Source organism: Bubalus kerabau, chromosome 3 (assembly GCF_029407905.1).
Source record: "Bubalus kerabau isolate K-KA32 ecotype Philippines breed swamp buffalo chromosome 3, PCC_UOA_SB_1v2, whole genome shotgun sequence".
NCBI lineage: Eukaryota > Metazoa > Chordata > Mammalia > Artiodactyla > Bovidae > Bubalus > Bubalus kerabau.
Window position 1 is genome coordinate 4,749,724 of NC_073626.1, and position 26,994 is coordinate 4,776,717.

A 26,994-nucleotide genomic window follows, 5' to 3' on the forward strand; every position below is an offset into this window, starting at 1 on the left:
CCGAAGTGGGTTTGCAGGCATTGCCAGAGCAGCACCCGCGTCTCCAAGCCACGTCGGAGACGTCCGTCTTTTAAGGACAATCCCCATGTCAAAAACCTTAAGCGAGTCCTTTATAAGTCTGTCAAGGAGAGAATTAACTCCGCTGAGCTTTGGGGGAAGAAAGGACTGGGGCGGAGGGGCGGGGTTCCGAGGGTATGGAGCAAGACCGCAGACGTCCGAGGGGTGCAGGCATCCTCCTGGGAAACTCCTGACGCAGAATCTCACAGGTACTGGAGGCTCCAGGCCTGCCTGTCTGGCTCCTTGGAGCGCCACGGGTTCTGATTGGACAGGAGTTTTCACAATTTATTGGGATCAAAGCCAAGGTGGAGCCACCTCCAAGAAGTATTCTAAGGAAATTCTCAAGCCAGTCAGTCAAGCTGGGGCACCGGGGAGGCACCAGCGCTGTTCCTTATTCTAACATCCCTGCTGCTTCTGTCTTAGTAAATTCCATCCCCTGCCCTCGCCCTCATTACCCACCCCGCCCAATCCCCTAAATTTCTTCCCTTGGAGAAATGTTTCATTGCCTTTTGGGGGTAATCCCCAACTTGAACAAAATGGGAAGAATAGCACTTGTGACTTCTTCAGGGACAGTTGTATCACACTTTCCGGAAAACAGTTCTTAGGCTTAAGGTCGTGGTTCTCGACCTGGCACACGTGATGCTGGGCTGCTCCCCAGAGCAGTTAAGTCAGAATCTTAGTGGCCACGGTCCAGAAGCCCTGGCACGGGAGATCCTGACCTCTGAAGGCAATCAGATCACTCCAGAAAGCAGTTAACAGCAATGCTTCTTTATGTCAGTGGCTCCCAAACATTGCTGTACATGAGTCACCTGGAGGGCTTTTAGGCCTAGATGTCCAGGTGGTACCCCCATCAGTTAAATCAATGCGTGGCTGAAAGCTGGATATCAGCGTTTTTTAAAGATCCTCAGGTGATTCCAATGTTTGAGAACCACTGGTATTTGAAATTGTACTTCGGCCTGAGGCAACTTTGTAGTTTGACATTCACTGGTGACCTCCAAATTCTCCTCACTCCTTGCTTTTCTGAGCTTTCCAGGTCTACAGGTACACATGGCTTCTGAAGCTTGAAGCTGTTTGTCAACTCTAATCCTGTGAAAGCAACCGTTTAACATAGTATCTCCCTAGGGATTTTTCAGAAAGATTTTTAAAGATTCAAAAAATAGCACTGAAAAATTCTAAAATAACTCAATAATAGTGTCATTTCAGGCCAGGGACCGGCTGTTACGAAACAAGAGACTCCTAGGTAGGGAATTCTGCCCCAAGCCCTTCTTAGACTTTGTGATTGCAAGTTAGAGCTATCTGTAGATCCGGTTCTGGACTCCACATGGGTAGAGGAGAAAACCTTTCCAGGTAAGTTGAATCCAAGTCACAAGCCATGCCACCTGCCACTCAAGCAATGCTATTTAATATTAATCCATTTAGCAGTAGGAAAGGAGGATTTTATTATGAGAGGCTAAAAATTTGATGAAATCTGATTATCATAGCTTTGATCATTAGGACAGTACATTTGAAAGAGGTAATTGCTTGTGCTGTGTTAAGTCGCTTCAGTTGTGTCCAACTCTTTGCGACCCTATGGTCTGTAGCCCACTGGGTTCCTCTGTCCATGGGGATTCTCCAGGCAAGAATATCGGAGTGGGTTGCCGTGCCCTCCTTCAGGGGATCTTCCTGACCCAGGGATGGAACCTGTGGCTCTTATGATTCCTGAGTTGGCAGGTGGGTTCTTTACCACTAGTGCCACCTGGGAAGCTCAGTAATTGCTTCGCAATGTGGATTCTCTGAGGGTGTTGAGACAATCCACAGATTTCTTCCTCCCTGTCAACGGCGTGTTAAGTTACTGTATTACATGACTAAAAGAACCCTACAGAAGGTGGCAGGATGGATTTTAAAGTGTTCTTATATACCTACTGAGTTAGGTAAGTTACAAACTGAAAGTTACAAATTAAAAACTGTAGGTCTAAGGGAATGTGTTACATAGTTGTAAACATTCTCTTGGGACAGAGGAGTAACTTACTCATGAAATACATTGAAAAGGCCCGGAGCCTTGTCAGAGAGGCATCATCAGGAAGGATGAATCAACAGGATACATTTCTTTTGCGTGTCCCCAAGGCTGGTCATTTGGCCCGCTGCTGTTTGTGTTGACGGCTTTACACTCTCTGGGTGAGCAGTCTGTTGATGTGTAACTTCTTTCGTTCTAACCGGCTGGTGTGCTGAGTGCCCGCCAGGCAAGCTGAGTGCTCGTTAACCTGCATTCAATCCCGGCTATGGGTGCCTTTTCCTACTTGTTTCCTGGTGCTGAAAATGTCTTGGCAGCCTGAGAAGCAAGCCTGCCAATGTGGTGACCTTGGAGAAGTATACTGAACTGTCTCGGGTCTTAGCTTAAAGCTCACCTTTGAGAAGAAACCTCCTCTAACCACTTGGTAGAAACTGGTGCGGCCCCCACCTTCCCTCACTTGTTTACGGTCACCGTACCCTGTTGATTTCCTTGGTTTCACTTATCACAGGGAGTGCTGTTTTTTTTCTTTTAAAATTTGCTTACTCATTTTGTTTGTCACCACTCTAGGATGTCAGCCTCAGAAAGCAACCAGGCTTATCCACTGTTGTAACCGAAGTTCCTAACACAATGCTGAGCATACTGAAGGTGCTTGATCAAGAGAGAGTGAAAGTAGGCGTATTCATGTAAAATTCGTATTTCACGAATCTGCTTAGGGGATATCTGATTTTATTTAGCTCATTTACAAGTGGCATACTGATTTTTATTAACTTTAATGTATTTCTCTGGGCTGAGCTGGGTCTTCATTGCCTCACATGGGCTTTCCCTAGTTGCGGTGAGTGGGGGCGTCTCTGCGGTGCAGGGGCCTCTGATAGCAGTGGTCGCTGTGGCTTGTTGCAGAGCGCAGGCGAGCGGGCTGAGTGGCCCTGAGGCATGCGGGATCCTCGCAGATGAGGGACCGAACCCGTGTTCCCTGCATTGACAGGTGGATTCTTAACCACTGGACCAGCAGGAAAATCCCTACTTGATTTTTTTTTTAAACTTTTTGTATTGGGGTATAGCTGATTAACAATGTTGTGATGGTTTCAGGTGAACAACAAGAACCTACATGATTTTTATTAAGTAAAACATTTGAGGTAAGTGAAGACAGGTAATCTCAGTGTCTGAGATTCATGATATCTGATGCATATTTTCAGGCTTTATTAAACACCTTTCTATTAGTTACCCGTATGTATATTAATTCATAATAGGCATTACGTTTGAGAGTAGTGCAAAGTTTTAGTTAAATCTCTGCATGTCAGACTTTATTTTAAATTAATGAGGTATTGATCTACAGATGCTAGTGAAAGTCACTCAGTGGTGTCCAACTTTTTGTGACCCCATGGACCATACAGTCCATGGAGTTCTCCAGGCCAGAATACTGGAGTGGGTAGCCTTTCCCTTCTCCAGGGGATCTTCCAACCTAGGGATTGAACCCAGGTCTCCCGAATAGAAGGCAGATTCTTGACCAGCTGAGCCACCAGGGAAGCCCACAGATGCTAGGATAAAATGAAAAAAAAAAAAAAAAAAAAAACCCTCAAATTATGGTCAGAAAAAGGAATCAGCATGTGTTCCTACCAGTAACAAGAAACTTATTGTACTAAAAATACTGGCAATCTTCTGAACAAAATTACTCTTGGGAAACATAAATTAGAAGAAAAATGGAGTACTCTTTCCTTGGATTTGTAACCAGATACACTGTAGTGTCTTTTTCTTATATGATCAGTGGGCCTATTTTTCATTTAAGCTGCCTGTGTTTAGGAAGATTTTTGTTAGGAGAAAATAAATCCATGCTGCAAGCTATTCACAGCAAAAATAGTTTGAAGAACTTGATTGCAGGAGTGTGGCTCAGAAAAGCAGTGGATGGTCCCCTAAAGAAATTTCAAATACTAAATGTGAAATTCAGTGGTATTTCAACCAAGTTGTACAAAATGTTCTTAAACTTGGATCAAAGGGCAAGCAGATACCATTGTTTAGCTCTCAGATGGTGCTTCCTCTGAATGTCCTTCTAAGAATGGGTATAAATCCTTTTTAGATGTGTTGAGTCATTCTTAGTTCCTCTGTTGAGGACTTACCTCTGATTCGCATAGAGGAAGGATTCCTAGTGATATAAACATCTGTGTCAGTAAAAAAATCCCCACAGTTCAGCACTTTCTTCAGCGTGTAATTGCTTCAGCCCCGTGCCTTCCGAGTTTGGCTACTTTGAATGTTGAGTTTCACACGTTTTGCTTGGATATGGGAGTGAGAGGGTGAATACTGGATATCGGAGACTCTCAGATGACCAGCCGCTCTGGTCTTTGCCTCTCTCCTGTCTGTTTATGAAGCTGAGTTAGGAAAGTGAGGCGAGTACCGTTTCTTGGGTCCAGTCAGCTTTGGGTACTTTTCCCTCTCCTGTTTACCATCCTGTGTTTAACAATGGATTATTCCATGGGAGGCTCTGTTTTTCTTAATATGAAGACATTGCACTTTTAATTTTTCCATTTGAGCCTTATTCTAGTTTTTCAGTCTTTCCTCTTGTCTAAATTTGTGACATCACCTTTGGTGCCTCCAGCAGTGGGAAGACAAGTGGGCGATATTTTAATCAGATCATTGCGTTCCAGAGTAGTCCAAGCTTCTGTAAGTATGAGTAAAAGGAGTAGAAACCCGTGTAGACACTTGCTACGATCTGAGCCCTTGAGAGGCCCATGCTATACACAGCTGTTACCCATTAACCTTCCTCCCCCGCCCCCGCCAGACCATCACTCTACCCAGCCTGCCCCAGGCAGATGACATAGCTGTCCTGGCCGCGTGGTGCCCCAGGGGCTGGTGTGGGGGACGGCTGGCATCTCCTCCTCCCCTGTTTTCCCCACAAAGAGCCGGTGTGTACTGCTGTCTTCATTTCTGTTTTCGTTGTGACAGCCGAGTTGCTTTTATGTAAGCACATTTTCTCATAATATCCTTACCTCCTGGCTCCTCTCTCTTCCACCTTTTGTCCTCTGGAAACTGGGGACCAGAAAATGCCCCTAGTCCTTCCGGCGATTTAGGACAGTGGGGACCCTTGTGTTAAGGAGAAGGACAGCCAGTCTTGTTTTCATGAAAGCTCGTTAAAGAACCGGGGATATATCAACCTCTACAGTCTTCGTGCATGCCAGAAATTCTTGAAACTGCAGTTATACCTGTTTTTTAATGGTTTTTAGTTTTATTTTTTGTGTTATTTATTTAAAATTTTTTCATTATAGTTGATTTACAGTGATGTGTTTCAGTTGTAGAGCAAAATGATTCCGTTATCCATATATATATGTATCTATGTATCTTTTTTGGATTCTTCTCCCTAATAGGCTAGTACCAGATATCGAGTATGTTCCTGTGCTATACAGTAGGTCCTTATTGGTTATCTATTTTATATACAGTAGCATATATATCGGAGAAGGCAATGGCACCCCACTTCAGTACTCTTGCCTGGAAAATCCCACTGGCAGAGGAGCCTGGTGGGCTGCAGTCCATGGGGTCGTGAAGAGTCGGACACGACTGAGCGACTTCACTTTCACTTTTCACTTTCATGCATTGGAGAAGGAAGTGGCAACCCACTCCAGTGTTCTTGCTTGGAGAATCCCAGGGACGGGGGAGCCTGGTGGGCTGCCATCTCTGGGGTCGCACAAAGTCAGATACGACTGAAGCGACTTAGCAGCAGCAGCATATATATGTTAATCCCAAACTCCTAATTTAGTAACCCCTCCAAGCTTTAGAAATAAGACATTGTAGTCTGCTGAAGTTGATTGGACTTTTTGGCTCCACTTACTAGTGTTTTGAAATGTTGTGCTCTGCAATTATTTTTTTCCCACTGTCAATAGGTTTAATTTCAGCCTCCTCATGAAACTAGACCCTGGAGCTGGCTGGAGACACGGAGCTATGTTCCATGGCATTGCTTTTCTGGAGGAACATGCCCAGCAGTGGACGACGTGTTTTTTTAAGCTGGGTTTCCTTTATACATTGGCAGCTAGGGATGATCCACTTGTGTCGTCCATAGGTCCTAGAGTTTACAGCGTGAAAGGTTCATGTCATCTCTTCTGTTTGTAGTTAAACTTGTGAGAGGTACTTGGGCCCACTTCCTCCTCACTGCTGGTGCGTCTCAAGCTGAGGAACGACCAACAGAACCACTGAGAGCCTAAAGCATCTGAGAAATAGGGCCATAGAGTTGTTGGTCAGACGTGAGTGGATAATTCAGGAGAAATTAAAAGCATGCAAGACTGCAGCCCAGGGCAAGAGGTGGGGAGCCCAGATCTGGAATTTTGTGGATTTTCTTTTAGTGGATAGCATTCTCTCCTAGCACTCTGCTTTTAGAAAAGAAAAACAAAAACTAAGCATCTCTATAAATATCCTCCTCTTTGGTATGCCGAAGGACCGTTGACCTTAAAGAATTGTTTTCTTCTCCAAAAATGAGCTGAAAACCATGTTGCCCTGAGCAGCATTGTTCTACTGATGTTCACAGGCTCTGATTCTCTTCCTGCCCTGCCCATGTCCATTATTAAGGAGACTAGGTCCATAATAGAGATGCTATCTAAATTGCATCAGGTAATTCCTGGATGGGTCCCCACGGTCCAGTTATCTCCAACCCAGTCCCAGATGACTGGGCCGAAGACTCCCCTGCAAGCATTTTTGCAGAATGAGGTTCTAGTTCCGAGTGGGAGAGCCTTCCTGGCCCTTGGGTTCATGGGCACACGCCCTTGGTTTCTGATCCTGCCAGATAGGTCGGGGATTGTCCCACGCTTCAGACGTCCTTGCTCTGTCGTGCTGACTTTATGTTCAGATTGTTTTCTCATCATCTGAGCAGTCCGAGGGGGGAGGAGCGGGCTGACTTCTCAGCAGGCAGGCGGCACAGCCCAGGAGCCCTCTCTCCGCCGAACTTTGAAACCAGCCGACAGCTTTATTACGACTCCCCTGCCCCTTAGCCTTTTCACCTTGTCCAGGGTGGAACTTCCAGCCCTCCACATCTGTGTCTGTTGGTGGGGGTTCCTGTGTTTACAGTCTTGTTGACTTCCTGTTCACGAACACGGGCTGGCAGAAAATTCTGACTCGTGTATCGGGAGAGCAGGAACTAACCACTGCCTCGTCTGGGTTATTTTCTATGCTGATGTGGCTGGGAGACTTTTATAATCAACCTTGATCTCTGAGACCACTTACTTTCTCCCCACCTCCCCTTTCAATCTACGAATTGACATACCCTAAAGACAGAGCTTTGTAAACTATACAATGAAGGGCTAAAAGTTTTACTCCCCCTCTCCCCCAGATGTTATTGAACACACCTCTATCAGAATAAATTAGCAGAGAAGCTGCACAGTAAAAATACTTTTTAGAACAGTCTGTCTATAGTAAAACTGAGTGAAAAGCTCAGATTTCCTACATATGCCCATACCTCCACATGTGTACAACCCCTCCCAGGACCACCATTCCCCACCAGACTGGTACACAGCTTACAGTCAATGACCCTGCGTGGACACAGTATCACGCAGGGTCCACAGTTGGCATTATTGCTCACCATTGGTCTTCTGCATTCTCTGGGTTTGGATGAATGTTTAATGACGTGTGTCCATGGTTATGGTATCATATGGAGTAGTTCCACCTAAAAATCTGTGGAGAAACTGTACATTTAGCTGGAAAAGCAAATCAATAAAAACCCAAAAATTCAACTTAAGCAGAGTTTGGGGGAAGAGAAACAAAATACATTCGAACAATATTGTTTGGAGCTTTACCCCATCAGTATAAGTAGTTTTGACTGACTTTGTCGGCCTTATTTTGTGTTTCTGTGCGTTGACAGCAATTCCATTAGAAACCTCTCTCTCTTTTTTTTATAAGTCTAGGAGTTTAAAGTCTTTTTTCCTCCACATGCTTTCAGTGAGGTGTCTGTCACCATAGTACCTAGACAATCCCTCAGGCAGAGATACGAGCGATTAAATTTCTCCTTGGCTTGTGCCCTGTTTGATCCGTGCTTGGCGGGACTGGGGGAGTAGAAGAAAGCAGCCTGAGGAATGGATAAGAATCAGGAATTCTGTGCTTGTAAATTATTAAAATTCGGGGGGTGGGGGATGTTATTGGGGAAAGGGGTTCAAGTTTTCAGAAAGGAAGAAAAAAATATTGTTAAAACTTCGTGTGAGTTTTGGATCGAGAAACTCACAAAAATACCTTTTACTCCCTTAGTGGCAGGATCCGGGAACTTGAAAAGGTTTCCTCAGGAGAGACTGTTTAGATCAGATTAAAATTAAATTAACAGAGACTCCGTAAACTAGTGGTCTTAGTAGATTAGGCTCATTTGCTTTGAACTGTTTTCCGTGAGAAAAGGCTATACCGATTAATGGTAAATAATGAGAAAAGGCAATAGTCGAGTAGCATGGTAACCCTCATGAGTGCTGTTGAACAAATAGCTGGCAATTCATCTGAGGTAGATTGGGGACCTGTGAGCATTTCTTTACAAATATCATGAGGTGAGACCCTTCATGAATTCCCCCCAGTTCTTGAATCAGCTATCTGTGTCATTGGGGTATTTTCTCAGTTCTAGCAACACAACTCCCTTTATCGCCTGACACATCCCTGTGGAGATGAAACCTCTCAAAAAGAGGAGCTTGGCACCAGGGTTGTGTCAGTACATTTGAGGAATTCAGCTTGCTTCTGTATCACCTGACTTAGTATTCATGGTGGTTTCACTCTTTCTGGTGGGAGAGAAGTCTTTTCCTCTGTTAAACTTTAATTTTTTTTTGGCTGTGCTGGGTCTTCGCTGTTGCACGGGACTTTCTCTGGTTGCGGGGACCAGGCGCTGTTCGTTGTGGTGCCCGGGCTCCTCACGGGCTGGCTTCTCTCACTGTGGAGCATGGCTTTAGGCCCAGGGGCTTCATTAGCTGTGGCACGTGGGTTCTAGAGCGTGCAGGCTTCAGTAGTTGGGCACACGGGCTTGGTTGCTCCTTGGCACGCGGCATTTTCCCGGGCCAGAGATTAAAGCCACGCCCTCTGCGTGGGCGGGAGGATGCTCACGCACTGTACCACCGGCAGCATCTGGGGCAGAAGTCTGAGCCAAAAGGCTTATGGAGGGTAAGGTGAGGAGGACTCGGGTATCTTCAGCTGAAGCTATTTGGAGAGTTGCATTTCTCCCAAGGGCTGTGGAACAGGCCTCTGCATTTTGCTGGGGTCTGTAGGGCAGAATGCCCTCATACCAGCTTTGGGAACCCCTCTCACCAATCTTGCACCTTGCTTGTGTATCTGCTGGCGTAAGGCTGTTTGTTGTACACGCACCTACGTGTCATCACTGTTAGAGGTGGAAGCCTGGACGGCTCAAGCATGCGAGTGGTACCCTGTGGAGCTTGGTTCCCCCTCTCTCCTCTTGCCTCTTTCTCTCTCCTCTTCCTCCCATTGATAAATTTGGCCACCCACTGCCTTTATTTCCTCTTTTACACCTTTTTCTTTTTCTGTGGTGCTGATGCCTTTGGTTGTCATGAACAGCACACTGTATACACCTCTCCGTGGAGTCTCATAGCTTCTACCACCAAAATGACACCTCGCTCACCGGAGTGGCTGAGCAGCTGGTTTTCTTGAGGGTGATAGAAAGTGCTTTAAGGCCTCTTCAGTGCAGAGTTGAAGAAAGAGCGCTTGATTAAGATTCCAGAAGCTTAAGCCTCCTGTCTTTGTGTTATCCCTTTTTAGCCTGTTCAAGCCACTTAGCCAAATCTCAGCGTCTTTCTTTGTCTGTGAATGTGAATATTGGGCTGGATCGGCTTTTTCCTGATAGCATTTCGTGGGACACTTCTCCCAAATGCTCTGCAGAGGAGGAGCGTGGAAGCACTTAGCGTTACATTCTTCTCTTGGAGATCCCGTGTCTGGGAGCATGCTAAAGCCTTGACAAGCCCAGCAGTAGGGAAGTCTGCTAACATGCTTTTTTGAGTTTTTTGAGCTGACTTTTGCTCTGTAACCCCTTTCCCCCATGGAACATCCTTGTGCGATTTCTCTGCCCTAATAGCCTCTCCTGACCCTTCCCGGGTCTCCCTGTAGAGCAGCGGCGGGACCGCGGGCGGCTGCCTTTCCAGTGGCTTCGGCCGTCTCTGGAAGGGCCGCCTGGTGCCGACTTCCACGGGTGGCCCCGGCCCTCTTCCTTCTCCTGAAGGCGGCCGTGGCTTCGGGCTGTTGCTTGTCTGTGGGTTCTCTCACCATGACTGGCTTGCCTCTCCCACTGTGATGCCAGCAGTCCCCTGCATTCAATTCCTTCTGGTGTAAACACTTGCTAGGGTTTCTCTTTCCCTGGCTGGACCCTGATCGCCGCAGCCTTTTCATTCTCTAGAATATAGCAGAGAAACCCCAGACTTCATAATGCTCAGGGGTTCTAGGAGTGTTCCATATGTGTATCTTTTATTAATTTTTTCCAACAGCTTTCTTACAGTATCATTGACATACAGTAGGCTGCTTATTTAAAGTATATGATACGATAAACTTTGACTTATATGAGTGCCTCTGAAGCCATCACCACAATCAAGATAGTGTATCCAGGGCTATTCTTTTTAAACGGTTGCCTATGCCAGGAAATGGAATAATATCCTAATATAGAGGAAGTGTAGTGAAAATCTCATCTTTCATTGATGCCATTTCAGCTCATGCTTTATTGTATATGCTTGGAACATCCTTAAGAATGGAGTTTGCTGATGATGCTTGTGAATGATTATTTTGGGTCAGAGAACTCTCCAGGGTCAAGCCCACTCTGCAGTGTTTACTGGTCTCCATCCTGTATCTCACCTCCCGTATTTATTTATTTTTTTATAGGAGCTCATAATAAAAAATCAGACCTCTTCTGATTTCAAGATCAAGTATCTGGGGCCCTTTGGGGATGGTTAGAGACACTGTTGGCATCTCCTTGATACTCAAGCTGAAAGGGTTTGATGCTTCGGGCAAACATCACCAAGATTCTTGCTTGTGTCTCTGTTTTAAATTCTGGCAGTTGAGGTAGGGCACAAATCCAAGACATTTAAGAAAGCAGACTCCAGTTTACTCCTGACTTTCCCCTGCTAGGCTCACCCTTCTCCAAGGATCCTGGAAACTTAAATAGAACTGCATCCTTTTTTTGTGTTGTCTGGGTGAGGGGGGTGTAAGAACATGTAAGTATTGTATTTCTTTATGGCCTTTTGCTTTGAAGAGTGACTGATGTCACTTACCCTATTATCTCAGCAAGGAAGAAAAAGGACTTTACAGCTGCAGATTTACACTAACCATTAGTAGGTGGGGGTTAAGCAGCTCTGTAGTAGGTGTTTTAGTCTCTAAACTGTGTCCCTTTTGGAATCTCGTGGACTGTAGCCAGCCAGGGAGTCTCCCAGCAAGAATGCTGGAGTGGGTTGCCATTTCCTTCTCCAGGGGATCTTCCCGATCCAGGGATCAAACCCTCATCTCCAGCACTGGCAGGTGAATATTTTACCACGGAGCCACCAGGGAAGCCCTAACCATTAGGAGATAGGGGAGAATTTGGAGAACGGGGGTAGAGAATTGTTATCGAGAGTTGTGTTAATGTTCAAAATAGCATCCAGTTACACCATAGAACAGTCTGGTGAAGCTGCTGAGCTCTCTCCTCACCTTTCCCCACCACTCAGCGAAGCTTGCCCACTTTCTACTGTCCTCTTACGGTTTGACTTCTGTCCCCATCACTCTGGGGACATTCTTCTATCAAAGGCGACTAAGCACCCTTCCCCGAGTCTTCACCCTCTTCTCTGAAAGCCTTTAACCTTCTGACACACCTTACCACCCGCTGCACAGTCCTGAGAAATCCTCTGCTTAGCTTCTGTGACTCTGCTTGCTCTTTCCTGGTTCTTTTTCTGTCCCCTATATAGCTTTTTGGGAACATTTCCTGAAAAAGATTCAGAGGGTTGGCATGTAATACTCGACCTGCACACGGGGCTGGGATCGCCGTGGGTTTGGGGTGGGGGAGCCCACTCAGATGTAGGAATAAGGAGGTAACGTGGCTGGGTGGCGCCTTTCAGGTGGTGTGCATGTAGGCTGAGTGGGCTGCGGTGATGGGGTCTGGGAACTGGGGGATTCTAGCCGCCCGATGTCAGCCCCAGGGAGGTCTCCAGTGGGAGCCCCTGATCACATGAGCCCCTCTTACTCGCCCGTCCATTCAAAGTGTGGTCAAAGTTTGCTTCTTAAACTGTTTTTGCGCAAGCCCCAGTTGGGTTTTTCAAAATGTCCAAATTTCTGTGGACCCCTACTTGTGTCAAATTCATTAAAAATGAATGATTAGAGAAGGGAAATGGAAAACAAAATACATAAAAAAAAATCAAATCTCAGTTTGTCAGATCCCACGGGTATAAAATGATTGGTCAAGTGGTTACCAAACTGGGCAGTTTCTATGTCTGTACCCGTCTCATGGCAGGACAGTCATTCAGTTCGGAGTCAGCACAGATCTCTTGTTGTTGATGCAATGAAAGCCTTCCTGGAGCCAGCCGGGATGCAGGGGCTTGCTGTGGGAATCTGCACTGGAAGAAGCCTGCGTGGACGGTGGGTGCTGACTGCTCAGGGGCGCCCCTGGTCTAGCCTCATGCCCACATCCAAGCGATTGCCGGACTTGCTGTTCCTATGTCTCACTCCCATCTTCCTCCTGCGTTCTCTTCCGTTGTTCCCCAGATGAGGTCTTTCTGACCTTGGCCTGGGGTGCTGTGCCGGCCGCCCTTGCACCAGCACCAGCTTGGTGTATCTGTAGCACAGATGTGACCTGTTTCCCCCTCCGTCACCTTCATTGGCTCCTCCTCTCCTGAGGAGGCCAGGATGCCATCTGACTCCACCCTGTTTCCACTTCATCCCTCCCCTCCTTGTCTCCACTGCCATTCAGCCAGCCACGTCTGCTCCATGATTCCCTTCCTCTGGCTTTTTCTCCCGATTCCTCTCATTTTCGTTGTATCTCTGCCCATTTCCACATTCTCTGTGGGACCTGTTCTCTACAGCCCAGCTCCCAGGCTGTGTTCTTGAGGAAGCCTTCTGGACATTTGCCCATCATGCGCCATGCCTCTTGGAAAGAACGCTGGGGTCCAGTGACCTTCCCCGGTGCAGCACGGCACGTTTGATGGTCAGCTGTGTTGTGGATGAGTTTTGTGTGGTTTAGAGGCAGGAGCTGGGAGCCTTGTGTTCCCGTGAGGGCACTGCCACCTGCTTGCTGGGGGGATTTGGGCAAATCACCTTCCACACCCACGTCCCTGATTGTTCATCGTGTGATGCTTTGTTCACCTGGACGCCTCTTCTCTCCCCAAGTACCTGGCACCATGCCTTACTTTACACGTACTCAATAGATGCTCGTGGGGTGGATTCGGGTCAGTTTCTCTATATGTGATGACTGCGTGTGGTGGTCTCTCTCTCTCTCTCCTTGCAATAACCCCGGCTGTTGGAGAGAAGCCTCAGCGTGGTGAATCCCTGCAGATCAGAGGCACGCTTCTGAACTTCCATGGGCAACGGTGGTCATAAAACGAGACACTGCCTTCTTGCTGGGTTTACATTCTGTGACTTTCTGGATGGTGGAGGGAAGGGAAAAAAAGGCCTGGGAAAGGAGAAATGTTATTTTTCCTCTCTCTGATGTCAGTCATTATGACTTTAAGAAGTGTTCATCGAGTCAGAATGGCTGCCGGGTCTAAATTTAAGTTTCCAGCTTGTGCCCTGACTCCTCCTGCAGGTGCCGACACAAAATACTTATCTTGTCAGCTTCTCCTGGAGTCAGCTGGCTCGGCTTCCATCGTGAAGGTGTTAGACACTGTTTGCATAAGGGCTGAGGGGGTGACATCATGTCTATTGAAGCGAAGTCACTCAGCTCCCCACTAAGCAACAGAGAGTGTTTAAAAACCCAAACTAGATCAAAACTCAGGGCAGGGTTGAGATTCCCCTACCAGGAGCAGTGAGGGCTGGCCCGGGCGAGGGTGGTCTCTTGAGTGGGTGCCCAGAGCAGACAGGAGTTATCACCCCCACCTGTCTTCTTTCCAGACGATTGGGGAAATGAATCAGGCAGAATGAACCTCTGAGCAGTCAGTCGGAGAGAAGGCTTAAGTGGGAGCAAGTGGGTCCAAATGGGTTGGAAAAAAACATCAAATGAGAGTAAGGGCATGCGAAATGGGATGTTTCTCTTTTTATTGGCTGTTAGAGAAGTTGTTTAAACAGCTCTTTAGTCCTTAAATTATGTATCGTGAGACAGGTAGGTCTTGGGACAGAGAAACTTGTTTCCCTTCCTGATCCCACTTCCATTTTGCCCTCCTTACCAGAGTATGCCAGACGTAAGCATTCTCATTTCCAGGATATGTATTAGCCCTAGTGTGGAGGGAAGGGACAGACATGGCACTGATGGAGGCCAGGGAAGCAGCAAATGTAGTTCTTTCACAGTTTACTTGCTGAGCTGTAGGATGTTGCCACGGGAACTATGAAAACGAGATGCGTCAGTCTCATGAAGTGATGATCTGGTGTGTTTTACACCTTTTAAATACATGTAGCTGTACTTTGCATTTTTTAGGAGAAAAACTAAATTTCTAGTTTGGCTGCAGACAAAAAATCAGGTGAGATGAAAATATTTTAAATCAGAGAAAACAAAGCGCTGAGTGAATAAAGTAGTTGCAGAGGAAGGTACAGTATCAGTTAAATCGCTCAGTCGTGTCCGATTCTTTGCGACCCCATGGATCACAGCACACCAGGCCTCCCTGTCCATCACCAACTCCTGGGGTTCACTCAAACTCATGTCCGTCGAGTCGGTGATGCCATCCAGCCATCTCATCCTCTGTGGTCCCCTTCTCCTCCTGCCCCCAATCCCTCCCAGCATCAGGGCCTTTTCCAGTGAGTCAGCTCTTCGCATGAGGTGGCCAGCGTTGGAGTTTGGAGTTCTAGGAGTTTCAGCTTCAGCATCAGTCCTTCCAATGAACACCCAGGACTGATCTCCTTTAGGATGGACTGGTTGGATCTCCTTGCAGTCCAAGGGACTCTCAAGAGTCTTCTCCAACACCACAGTTCAAAAGCATCAATTCTTTGGTGCTCAGCTTTCTTCACAGCCCAACTCTCACATCCATACATGACCACTGGAAAAACCATAGCCTTGACTAGATTCCCTTTATAGCCCACCAACCCCAAGTAAGTAGTTTATAGATATAATAATTTTCCAGCTTGGTTATAGCATAATTAACAAATAGAAACTGTATGTACTTAAGGCATCCATTGTAATGATTTGCTATATTGTGAAATACCTTTAAAATCAATGAACATGTCTGTCACCTCACATAACTACTATTTTTTTCCCTTTTTTGTGGTGAGAACACTTAAGATCTCCGCTTTTAGCAGATTTTAAGTATATACTGCAGTATTGTGTTCACATTGCTCTGCTGAGATCTCTGGGACCCGTTCACTTGGCGTAACTGAAACTTTGTACCCTTGGGCCCACGTTTTCCTGTTCTTCCCTCTGCCCCAGCCTCTTGCAACCACTCTTCCACTCTCTGCTACTACGAGTTGGGCTGTTTTCGAGTCTGTGTGTGAGTGAGATCACACTATTCATCCTTCTCTGTCTGGCTTATTTCACTTAGGATCCGGTCGTCCAGGTTCATCCACATGGTTGAGTACAGCGGGTATTTCCTTCCTTAAGGCTGAATCCTGTTCTGTTGTTACGGTGTATCCCACATTTTCTTTTCCATTTATCAACAGACATTCGGGTTGTTTTCCACCTCCTGGCTAGTTTACTGTTTTGTTATTTGCCTTCGGCCACCTTTAGGATCAAGCAATGGCGTATAGCGTTGCATCTCCCAGCACACGCAATGTTAAGGTGTCTGGGTGGTTGTAATGATCTACCTCTCCTTTCTTCCCCTTTGGCTCCTATAAGGAGCACGGTTCATCTTGTATTGGTGGGGCCTCCTCTAACCATGAACTTCCACTCTCCTCTCAGGGTTGGATGACATAAGACAGTCTTTTCTGAAGCGGGTGGCTCATCCCTTTGGCTTCTCTCTTCCTCCAGGCCCTTGTTCGTGGACGGTGGGATTGCGCACTCCTCCCCTTGCACCCGCTGCCTCTCTATCTCCCTCAGCAGGCATTCTGTTTCTGTGCTCCTCTGGGGCCTGGCTCATGGGAAGCTGAACTCAGGACCGAAACTCCTCCCGGAGCGCCACTTTGCATCACTAAAAACCACAGGGACAACCCCGGGGTAGCCCCGTTCCACTCTGCGAAAATAAAATATGTCACCGGAGCGTTTCGCTGGAATGAGGCCTTTATTTCCATGATTCTAAGGTCAGCTACAGTACATGGTTTTTCCTACTGGGCAGCAAACATTTTACCAAACTGTTACCTAAGCGCTTTTCGTTTATAATTCCACAAGGAGCTCTTGGCTTCCTCCCTGTTGATGCCTGAAAATATTGTGATTGACTTCCACACCTTTTTGAGGAAGCCGATTCCAAGTTGTGATTCAACTCTTACTTTTGGCTAGCGTTTTGTTGTGAACATTTTCAAATGTATTAAAAAATGGAAAGATTTTGCAGTGACTATCTATATACCCTCCACGGAATGCAAGAAAAGGACCCAGATGTAAAAGGGTTACAGGTAACACGCAAAGGCCAAAGGATGTTGGTTCTGCTGTTGAATCATTTCAGATCTTGGGAGATACAGTGGTGGAGAGTGCCCTTCTGGGCGGATAAGGATTAGTTCACGGGAGGACATGACCCACAGAGCTGTGAGTGAATAGCCGTGCCTTATTTGAAGTTGCTGAGTTTGTGGGGATGCGTTACAGCAGCAATAAGCAACAAAACCAAACCAGGGGTGTGTACACAGGGCCTTGGAGCTCATCTTGGTCCCTTGGGGTTCCTTGAATTGGAATGTGTGAATGGCGGTGAGACACTGCCTGTAGTCTGTTTCTGGTTTATCACCTGGAGAAACAGGAAGTGGCAATTACATTTAGTCCTTGGTGTGCTTGTGAGGATGCATTGAGATACTCTCTGTAGCGGGCTTAGCACTGTACTGAGTGTATCTCTCTCTCTCTCTTTTTAAATTATCTATTTGTTTGCTTGCACCAGGTCTTCGTCAAGGCATGCAAACTCTTAGATGCAACATATGAGATCCAGTTCCCCAACCGGAGATTGCACCCAGGCTCCCTGCATTGGGAGGACAGAGTCTTAGCCCCGGGACCACCAGGGTCCTCCCCTGGGTGTATCCTAAGTGCTTATAGTTAGACACTGCTATTGTATGTGCTGGCAATTAGAAGCCATAGAAAACTATCTTCGTGTTCTTTGTCCTACTCTTTAACACATTATCTTCTGACGCTCAGAGTAGGAAACCATCAAAAGAGAAAACTGGAAATATTGGGCAGTACATGCAGTCTTTTTTTGGTTTGTTTTAACTTCTTATTTTGTATTGGCGCATTGCCAGTTGACAGTGCTGTGATGGTTTCAGGGGGACAGTGAAGAGACTCAGCCACACACATACATGCACCCATTCTCCCCCAAACCCCCCGCCCATCCAGACTGCCACACAGCCTTCAGCAGAGTTCCCTGTGCAGCAACAGGTCCTTGTTGGTCATCCATTTTAAATATAGCCGTGTGTGCATACAGATTCGTAAGCCCTTCTGGAAAGTACTTAGGCATTATTGTGCTCTCTGGAACGTGAGGGGATAATGCTTTTGAGAGAAATTGATAAAGCTGAAGGACTGCCAACCTAAGGTAAAATAAAGGAAGGTGTTTGGGGAGGGGGGCACACCAATTGACTCAGCGACTTCACTTTCACTTTTCACTTTCATGCATTGGAGGAGGAAATGGCAACCCACTCCAGTGTTCTTGCCTGGAGAGTCCCAGGGACGGGGGAGCCTAGTGGGCTGCCGTCTATGGGGTCGTACAGAGTTGGACACGACTGAAGCAACTTAGCAACAACAGCACACTGGTTGTAGGGCCCATAAATACCCCGTGAATAAGCAGTGCCTCTGGCCTGCTTCTGACTGGGTGGAGACGTTGGCTGTTGCTAAGCCTACCCGAGCCGAATGATCCAAGACTCACTGTCGATGTCTGAATGGTTGTCATGTGCTGAGACACATTCTAATTCCATAGGCCTGTAATTTTTGAATTCCGTAGTCTGTAATTTATTGCATCCCAGCACGGCGCTAGGCTCTAGGACTGTAAGACTGCTGCTGTGTTATAAAGATGCCCTGTTCCTGAGATCAATAGAGGATGAATCTGTGGAAAAAAAAAAAGTGGAAAACTTTTTTCCAGGGGAAAAAATTGGAAATCCCTACATCATTTAGCTAATCAGGTAACCTAGTAAAACAGGAAACGTCTCTAGTTCTGCCATCGTGAGCCCCTACATTAATGCCACAGGTTTTCTATCCTTCAGTAGAAGTGCTTGGAACTTTCCTGTAGACACTTGTTGCCAAGATTGTGTTTCATCTACCAAAGACACCACTGATGAACCTTTGTGCCTGCACCTGAAGGGCAAAGGATTGGCATTCTATGTAATTGATATGCTTTTTGGAATATGAGGTTCTACTTAGCTCAAGTTGCCAGCATTAGGGAAATTCAGGATTTTTTTTGGGGGGGGGACCAGTTTTTATCTTGTGAATGTTGAATTTTATGAATAGTCATATTTCCATTTTTCTTGGTCACTAGTAAACTCTGAACTACTTCTATTTATTATACAGCATTTATTTTTCTCTCTTATTTTCTTGCCCTGTTTTTGTTCCTATTTCTGCATCTCTTTCATGTTTGTTTTATAAAATCGTATTTCTGTAAATTTTCTCAGATGTGCTTTCAATATGATGTGGGGGAGAAATAAATTACTGTGCAAGATCTATAGTAAGTTGTCAAAGCATCAGCAGGTGGACAGTAAAGAGACTCACCTTTTATTCTTTATTTTAGGAAGAGACTCACATTATACACGTATCCATTCTGCCTAAACCCCCTCTCATATGGGCTCCACGTAGATCAAGCAGAGTTCCCCGGGCACCACAGTGGGTATAGCAGAAACCTGTCACAGTCTTGGGGTCCACTATCCCCACACATACTTCTGTGACCAGGCCTGTGGGGCCCTTCTCTAAAGAAACAGCCTGTATACCCTGTTATGTCACCACGTGTATGGACTGGAGTCTTTTGCCAAATGGTTAGGTGTCATACACGGTCCGCAGTGCAGAGGGGATAATGTGACATCACTTGGATGATCTGTGAAGGCAGGTTGAACTTGACATTAAACATGCTTTGTCGCTGGATCACGGGCTTCAGAATGATTTCAAGAGCTTGTTTAGAATGTGCCAGAATCAGTGTGTCTTCTGTGGAATCAAGGAATCTGCATTTTAAGAAGCATTCTAGGCGTTGGATACAGGCTGGTTAGCAGATCTGGTGGTAGGAAGTTGAGAGCGTTGAAGCAAGGTATCGAGGATTGCTCGTTAAATGTGTGAGGGTGAGGTGACAGTGTGTGAGAGATTGGGGCGGAGTGATGGGGTGTGCGTGTGGACTCAGATATGAGAACATTCAGTGACATCGCTAACACATCACTAATCTGCAGGGTGCAATCTTTCCCCCCAGAAGTGCTCATCAACCTGGCTATAGACACCGCATTGAATCCTTCCCAGGTTGGGATTTTGCAAGGCAGGTTTAATCGAAAGACCATGAGATGGAAAAGTTGAAGCTACTGAAAAATAATTAGTGCGATGGATGATAGTATGTGAAGCTGAATGAGGATAAAAGTAAAATTCTACTTAAAAAAAAAAAAGACATTCTAAATGGTTCTTAGTCAAGTGGTTCATGGGACCAGACTCGTGAGAAGCACTGTGCCGGGAAGGGTGGGTGGGATTTAAAGGGCTGGTGTTCCTAAAATAAGAGCACTCACAGCAGCAAAGGCATAAATTGTGCTAATGCATAGAAACGGGTGACCGGGAGGCTAAAGGGGGACCCCGTGTGTGTTAAGGGGATCCTGCCGTCATTGCCATTTGTAGATTCATCCTCTTAAATGTCAGAGGTGCCTATTGTGTCCCAGCTGCCTTGCCAGGCACCAAGGAGGCTAAGATCTTACAATCACGTCCTCCTGTAGCAGGTTGTTCAGAAGGAAGAGGTTGATGTTTCCACACACAGGACTTTGGGAGTGTAGCAGCTTCTGTGATGGAAATCTGTTTGAAAGTGGAAGTGTTAGTCGCTCAGTGACTCTTTGCAAGCCCATAGACTTACAGCCTGCCAGGCTCCTCTGTCCATAGGATTTCCCAGGCAAGCATACTGGAGTGGGTTGCCATGCTCTCCTACAGGGTATCTTCCCGACCCAGGGATCGAACCTGGTCTCCTGCATTGCAGGCGAATTCCTAACCATCTGAGCCACCTGGGAAGCCCTGGAAATCTGTTTGCCGCTTTATCAGGGAGTGATGAGAGCACGTGGAAGCAGAAGTTTCTGAATCTGGACGTTGAGCTGATCTTTTCCTCCTTTTCCATTTCTGAGCAGGCACAATGGCCGTGACTTAGCCTGAGATGCCCCGGAGTGACTTCTACAATAACTTTTATTGTCATTGGCTGGTTTGCTTGTGTTTTACCTGTTCTTCTGCTACTTAATTAAATGAACTCCATAAATAGAGGGACCTCCACTAGGTATATCTTGAGATCTTTCCAGCTGGTTCTGGAATTTGAAGTTAAAAAAAAATCAAAGTCTCTTTGATTTTTTTAATTCTCTATTCTTTAGAAAAAAAAAGCACAAAGTGAACATTCTTTATTTGAAAGAGAGACTTAATAAAGGGTATGATTTTTAATAACTTGGCTACTCTTTCTTTTTATGTCTGGTTTCCATGGGCATCAAACACTCTGAGGTTAAACATCAGGTAACCTCCTCACCTGCATGTCTGGCCCAGTTGTGTGACATCAGAGCTCTGATTCGATCCACCTTGTGTCTCTTCTTGGGCTGTCTTAGCTGAGATGGGGGAGGGGTCCACTTAAGGATGCGGCCTAAGCTACTCTTCATCGGGAGCCAGAACGGAAATTCTCAACCTCCTTGCTCTTGGCTGCAGCCCAGAGCTTCGTATGCTGTTGGATTAGCCTGTGCTCAGCCACGTCATGCTCAGCGCCTTTGATGTCGCTTGAAGGCGGACTTGACCAAGTGCTATTGCCTCCCGCTGATACCTAGGTGAAAGCCAACACCATAAAAATGAATGTTTCTCTGGGAGCTCTCTGCTCTCACTACTACCTGCAGGCCTAGCCAACCACACTGCCAAATTGGTCAGAGAAAGAATTGGCTTGAGAGTTGCAAAGTGTGCTTGGCAGAGGAGTGAAACCTAGCTCCATCTACTAAAATGCACTAGACAGGTCAAATACTTTAATTGGAAACCAAAACACACACGCACACATACACACACACACCCTCTTAATTTGCTACATTATAAAAGCAATTTGGTAAAGAAATGAAAAGTAAAGATGAATCTTGGGCTTTTTAGGCTTGCCTTGTCAATGAGCCCACCCACCTGGATTTGTAGAACACAGTACTGACTTGTTCGGAAAGATCCAGGGGTATTGCAGATATTTCAGACTCTGTAATTGGGTCGACACATACATTCTCTGCCCAAGAGTAAGACTGCAGAAAGATTTGGCAGTGTGGATTATACAGAGACATCATTAAATTACATTTACAGATCTCTGTGGAGCAATCATGGCATGTTAAGCGCTGTAATGGCCACAGAATTAGACGTGGCTTCTGTCCAGCAGAGTCACTCCTGTGGGCCGATTACAGGCAAACCGGCCACCAAAAGATACCCAGGGCTCTCTTTTTCAAGACGCATGTTTTCTTTAGATTTTCTTAGCTATAATGTAAGATGTTTTTCTTCATGAATCAAGTGAGACTGTATTTCAAGGAGTCTCGTGTGGACCTCTGTGCAGCTGATAACACAGAATGATGCAGCATCAGAGATGGGCTTTAAGGAACCCTTTGAATGGCACCTCATCCTCTTCACCACTGTTCTAGGATGGTGGCCACCTAAGAGCTGCTTGAATCCTTCATGTCCCAGGAAATTCACGACTTCACGGAGTTGCTTCATTTACAGTTTTGTACTGTGAGAGTTGATAGTTTTGTGCCTGTGCATCTGTGTGTGCTAAGTTGCTTCAGTCGTGTCCACCACTTTGCCACCCCATGGACTGCAGCCCGCCAGGCTCTGTCCATGGGATTCTCCAGGCAAGAATACTGGAGAGGGTTGCCATGCCCTCCTCCAGGGGATCTTCCCAATCCAGGGATTGAACTTGAGTCTCTCATGTCTTCTGCACTGGCCAGGGGATTTTTTTTTTTTTTTTTTAACCACTAGCGCCACCTGGGTCACGCTCAGTATAATAATTTTCCACTTCCTTGAAACGTCTTGGTCCTTGCTCATTCTTCTAGAACAGAGGTTGGGAACTTTTTCTTGAAGGGCCAGAGGGTAAATATTTTGGGCTTTGCAAGGGAGAGTCTTTGCCCTACTACTCAACTCTGCAGTAGTACAGAAGCAGTACTTCAAAAAAATGGGAGTCTCATTAGAGTATATTCCAATTAAATTTTATTTATAAAACTCGGTAGCTAGCTCATGAGCTATACTTTGCTGGCTTCTATTCTTAAACTACATAATCCAGGTCCTGAAGATAAATTGCTCAAACTTTTAATTCCAGGCTAGTTCCATGATATATATAGGGGCAGTTACCCTCCACTGGTTCTGCGGGATGAATTAAAGTCTAGGGACTTCTCCAGTCATCCAATAGATAAAAGACTCCGCCTTCAAAGCAGGGAGTGTGGGTTCAATCCCTAGTCTGGGAATTAAGATCCTGCGTGGAGCACCAAATAAATAGAACTGTTAAAAAAGTAATTTGCTTTAAAAAGTCTTATCTACAGTCATTGAGTCAATCTTACAAAAGTCTTTGAGTCCTAATAGAAATGAATTTATAACTGAAATTAAAATTTTCTTTTTTTAAAAAAAAAGGGAGTAATTTTAATTTTCTGTAATTTTTCATGCCAGGAAGCAATACATTCAAAAAAGAGCTTTTGCTGTTCCATCCTTGAGCTTTCTGGGATTGGCAATTTGCAGATAAGGAAGATGCAGGTGAACAGAAACCTTTGCTCCCGAAGTGCAGAATATTTATATGGCCCTGCATACAACCATTGTTTCAGCAGCGCGGACTAGCCTGTAGGTGTTATTGTTTTAGCCGCTAAGTCGTGTCCGACTCTTTTTCAACCTCATGGACTATAGTCCAGCAGGCTCCCCTGTCTCTGGGATTTTCCAGGCAAGAATACTGGAGTGGGTTGCCATTTCCTCCTGCAGGGGATCTTCCCAACCCAGGGATCGAACCCGCATCTCCTGCATTGACGGATCCTTCACCACTGGCGCCACCAGGGAAGCCCTATCCTGTGGATGGATACGCAGAAGAACTCCGAGAAGCCTGGTTCACGTGGCCTCCCTTTCTCTTGCCCTTTGTATGTTCTTCTTTCCTGAAGAGCCTCTTCTGTAGGACCACAGCGTGCCCGAGTATCGTCTGCTGAGCATCATAGACACCTAGACCTTGTTCAGGGATCAGTGAACAAGGTCAGCTAGGAGTCAAGCTCTGTCATGCTGCCAAAGCAGGTAATATTAGACACAGAACCAGCCTTATTTTTAAGATTTCTCATTATATATGGTAATAACACTGCTGTTAAAAAAAAAAATACTGGTCTGAGTCCAAAGTCATTTTAGGCATTCAGAAAGCCTTCAGCACTTTAATGGTTATTAAAGCCAGTCCTGATCTCAATCAAGCACCTGCTACTTAATTGATCAAATGGTCACTGGCCAGCTCTGTCTCTTCTCTATTAAGTAACTCTGTCTCCATCACCCATTGACCTTTTCTTGGCCTTTTATCCAGAGAGGGGCGAGGACAGAGGACATGAAAAACAGATTCGGAGGGAGGAATTGTTCCTGGTTAAAATGAATCTGGAGGAGAGGGTTCTTGCTCCCTGTCACAGAAAGCATGGTCTGCCTCTGCTAGGGAGCGTGTTAGAAATGCATCATCTCGGGGCTTTGCTGCTGGCTCAGTGGTGAAGATTCCGCCTGCCAGTGCAGGAGACACAGGTTCGATCCCTGGTCTGGGAAGATCCCACATGCCGTGGAGTGACTCAGCCACCTACCACAATGACTGAGCCTGTACTCTAGGGCCCAGGAGCTGCAATTCCGGAGTAGCCCCACTCATCACAACTGGAGAAGAGCCCGCACAGCAATGAAGACACTCGGCTCAGCCAAAAAATTAGTAAAATTATATAAAAAAGAACTGCATCATTTTAGGCCTAATCCCGTATCTTCTGATTCAGAATCTCATTTTTACAAGACACCCAGGTGGTTCATCGGCAAATTAAAGTTTGAGAGGCCCTGAACTAATTCACAGCCTTCTTCACAGAGCTAACAGGCAGGGGTGTCTTTGTTCCAGAAATGCCCATATGTAAGACGAGCTTGAGTTGTGTCTTGGGAGATAAGCGGGGGAGAGAAGTCAGATGTCCAATGGCGTTGAGACTCAAAGTCAAATCATTCTGAGTTCCCAAATGATAAGTCTTCTCATCACTCTGGTGTATGCACCTTTCTCCTTTTTTAAAATAACTGTTAAATGGTGTAGATTTCTCTCTTATCACCAGCTTTTCCTCTTGCGTTTTCATTTGCATTCAGTTCAAAATATTTTAAAAATTTCCCTTGTGATTTCTTCTCTCATCTGTTGATTATTTAGAAGTATGTTCTTTAATTTTGAAATGTTTGAGGATTTACCGATTCTAGTTTAATTCCACTGCACTCTGAACACAGGATGATTGCAGTCCTTTTGAATTTTGGTCTTGTTTTGGAGCCCCGTGCTATCAGCCCCCATAACTCAGTTGGTAAAGAATCCTCATGCAATGCAGGAGACCTGGTTCTATTCCTGGGTCAGGAAGATCCACTGGAGAAGGGATAGGCTACCCACTCCAGTATTCTGGCCTAGAGAATTCCATGGACTGTATCGTCCATGGGGTCACAAGCAGTCGGACACGACTGAGTGATTTTCACTTTGGAGCCATATCTTGAATTTTTCTTGTGCAATTAAAAAAAAGAACGTATGTTCTGATTTTCAGTGGAGTGTTCAGTAAATAGCAATTAGGATAAGTTGGTTGATAGTGCTGTTCAAATCTTCTGCATCTTTTTTAAAAATAATGTTATTTATTTGGGCCGTTCTGGGTTTGCTGCTGTGCAGGCTTCTCTCTCGTTGCAATGCACAGACTCCTTGTGATGCTCCCCTTGTGATGGAGCACAGCCTTCAGGGTGCTTGGGCTCAGCAGTTGTGGCACACTGGCTTAGTTGCTCTGCAGCATGTAGATCTTTCCGGACCACGAATGGAATCCATGTCTCCTGCATTGGCAGGTGGATTCTTTACCGCCAAGCCACCAGGGAAGTTCGAGTCTTCTGTCTCCTTACTGCCTTTCCATCTACTTCCATCGATGACTGAATGTTGAATTCTCCAACCATCATTAAGCATTCACCCATTTCTCCTTTAGTCCTCTCGTTCTTCTTTCAGAGTTCTGAAGCTTTGTTTTTAGGGGAATGCACATTTAGGATTGCTATGTGTCTTAATGAACTGGACTCTATAGTGTTAGGGCTTCCCTGGTGGCTCAGATGGTAAAGAATCTGCCTGCAATGCGGGAGATCTGGATTCAATCCCTGGGCTGGAAAGATCCCCTGAAGAAGGAAATGGCAACCCACTCCAGTATTCTTTCCTGGAGAATCCTGTGGACAGAGGAGCCTGGTGGGCTACAGTCCATGGGGTCGCAAAGAGTCAGGCACAACTGAGTGACTGGCATCTCATCTATAGCATTATGCAATGTTCCTTTTTATCCCTGGCAATACTCCTTGTTTTGAAGTCACCTTGCATCTGAAATTATTATGGCCATCCCAGCTTTCTTTGGTTAGTTTCTGCAGGGTGTAATTCTCCAACCTTTTGCTTTTCATGTATCTGTATGTAATGTCTTCTTTTATATGGCTGCTTTTTAAGATTTTTAACTGTGTCACTGTTTTTCACCAGCTTTGTTTTATCATGTGCCTTGGTCTTATTTTATGGTTCTTCTGGTTGGAGTTTCTTGAGTTTCTCGGATCTGTGAGTTGGTAGTGTTTGTCTTCAAACTTGGCCATTACTTTAAGTCACTTTTCAGTCTTCCCCTTTTCTTCCCCTCCTTCTGGGACTAAAATTCCCAAAATACTAGACAGCTTTATATTACCCCACGGTTCACCAAATTCTGTGTGTTTATTTTCAGTCTTTTTTTTTTTTTTTTTGGTCTCTGTGCTGTCTCATTTGACATGGTTTCTATTGTTATGACTCAGCCTCACTAATATTTTCTTCTTCGTTATCTGAAATGCTATGAGTCTCCTCCAGTGAATTGTTTTTTACTCGGGAAGTTTCATGCATGTATTTTGTAGCTTCATTTGTTTTCTCTGCATACTGTTTTCCTTTACATTCTTGAGCATATTTTTAAGATTTATAATTGCTAGTCAAGGTCCTTGTCTGCTCTTATCTCTTATTTGAATCTGTTTGCTTTGACTTTTACTTTTGGTTATACGATATAGTTTCCTGTTTCTTTGCATGCCCATTCATTTTGGAGTTGGTGTTGTGTGCTGCTGGATTTCATTATATTCCTTTAAGGAAAGTTAAATTTTATTTTGGTGTGCAGTTAAGTAATTTGCGGATCTATTTGAGGATCTATTTGAAGTTTGCTTTTTTTAAATTTTTTATTCAGGAATAATTTATCTCCCTAATAAAGCACATTCTTTTTGAAGATTGTACCCGAGGCTCAACATATTATGATGATTCTGCACTCTGGTTCTTGGGGACACAAACTCTTCCCAGCCTTGCATGACCTCTGGGTTTGTTTGTTTTTTTTTTTGTTTTTGTTTTTTTTTTTGGTTATAGCTCTTTCCATGTCTTGGAGGTTTTACTGATTCATGAAAAGTTCAGAATTCAGCTACAGGC

At 45.5% G+C, this 26,994-nt stretch overlaps 1 protein-coding gene and 1 long non-coding RNA gene across 4 annotated transcripts in view; both read left to right on the forward strand.

Moving 5' to 3' along the window:
- The window catches only part of BMP6 (bone morphogenetic protein 6), a 149,535-nt gene that overhangs the window by 1,743 nt on the left and 120,798 nt on the right, over nucleotides 1-26,994 (forward strand). The window lies entirely within an intron of this gene.
- Nucleotides 1,416-26,807, forward strand: LOC129645407 (uncharacterized). Its single transcript, XR_008711310.1, has 2 exons — nucleotides 1,416-3,180; nucleotides 23,483-26,807. It is a non-coding gene; the product is annotated as an uncharacterized LOC129645407 (long non-coding RNA).